Raw genomic sequence first — 1,938 nt, 5'->3', positions numbered from 1 at the left:
ATACTGAGAGGTCCGCGATATAGATTTACATATATTAGCCAGAAGAATCCGGGATGTACTGAGTGCGCGATAAGTGAACCGCGATATGGCGAGGGATTACTGTATTTGTGAATTTCATGTTTTATCTTCCTTCTACGTCTTTTGTTTTGTGTGTGTGTGTGTGTGTGTGTGTGTTCGATGTGAAAACACGTGGCTCAGTTGTGAGGGTGTTCAGCTCACGACCGTAATGTCGTGAGTTCGATTCCCGGCGGCGCGTTGTGTCCTTGAGCAAGACACTTTATCTCACGTTGCTCCACTCCACTCAGCTGGCAAATATGAGTAGTACTTGTAGTTCAAATGGTCATCCTCGTCACATTCTGAGTCTCCCTGAATTTCAAATTTTGGCACAATGCCAGAAATTCCGGGTGAGGGAGTAAGTTGATTATATCGTCCCCAGTGCTCAACTGGCATTTGGTAGAATTTGAACTCAGAACGTGAAGGCGAACGAAATGCCGCTAAGCACGTTTCCCCGGCGCGCTAACGATTCTGCCAATTTGCCTCTTTATTTTGGAAGAATATTATCTAAATGTAATCAGAACTGGGGTACAAGTTCTTGAGTTTCTTCATAAACAAGGACCTCCAATACAAAACAGGAGGGACCACATAGAGACTACAGTCTGGACTCACTGAACGTCTACAAAAATTCTAAAGTACAATGTTTTATTGTTAATAAACTATACAATAAAACAGTAATTAATCAATTTAATTAGTCTTCGTAATTACAGGCTTCCACATAGGTCCATAAAGTATTATTTACACTACACGTATCCATAAAAATTCTAAAGCGTGCTGTTTGTGTCTGTAAAATAGACTGACACGGTAATTAACTGTTTAATTAATCTCACTAGACACATATAATGATGATTTATTTGTAAATTGGGTGAATGTAGCTTGTCTTTTCTTTTTTCTACGTATAGATCTTCAACAATTGAACTTAGGTGTTTGTTTTGTTGTTTTTCTGTTGTATTTTTCACCTGTTGAAATTATTAGAATCAAATATTTTATACTTCGTTTTTGTATCTGGCTTGCAAGATTCCGTATGGGAATTCGTGTGTTGAAACAAATTTTGTGGTGTCTGGGAGAGTCGCAGTGCCTAAATATAACACACTCACCGGTTCAATTTCCACTCATTTAGTTATTTATTTATTTATTTATTTATTCCAGAAATCTTTATCGTCGCTGCATTTGCGACCGTATCAATGGATTTTAAGTCGAAATCCATTGAAACGATCGCAAATACAGCGACGAGAAAGCTATCTGGAATAAATAAATAAATAAATGAGTGGAAATTGAACCGGTGAGTGTGTTATATTAAGGCACTATGACTCTCCAGACACAACAGAATATATCATAATTGGTGTAAAGCTCTGTGATTCTCAATCATTTTATTGCCAAAGGATCCTGATGGTTCCTATTTTACTTCACTGGATTTCTCTAGCCATTATTCTTATTTTTTATTTATTTGTTTTTCATTTGACTGTAGCCATGCTGGAGCACCGCGTTTAGTCGAACAAATCGACCCCGGGACTTATTCTTTGTAAGCCTAGAACTTATTCTATCAATCGCTTTTTGCCGAACCGCTAAGTTACGGGGATGTAAACACACCAGCATCGCTTGTCAAGCGATGTTGAGGGTACAAACGCGCGCGCACGCATGCATATATATATATCGCTAGCCACTACACATTCTTTTTTTTTTCTCTCCTTGTTTCTTTCTATGTTCCTTTCTGTTGAAAAGCGTAGGCTCGAAACGTTAAAGACTTTTTCACTTCCCGAGCGTTATACTCATACATCTGTTTGTTTACTACACCACCTGTCTTCGTCTTTTTTTTTTTTTGTGAATTCTCCCTATATATGAAAAAACGAGGGCTAACGGAATTCAAACGAGAATCGACCTCTT

The sequence above is a fragment of the Octopus bimaculoides genome, chromosome 17 (genome assembly GCF_001194135.2).
Source record: "Octopus bimaculoides isolate UCB-OBI-ISO-001 chromosome 17, ASM119413v2, whole genome shotgun sequence".
NCBI lineage: Eukaryota > Metazoa > Mollusca > Cephalopoda > Octopoda > Octopodidae > Octopus > Octopus bimaculoides.
Note: the sequence above shows the minus strand (reverse complement) of the source record.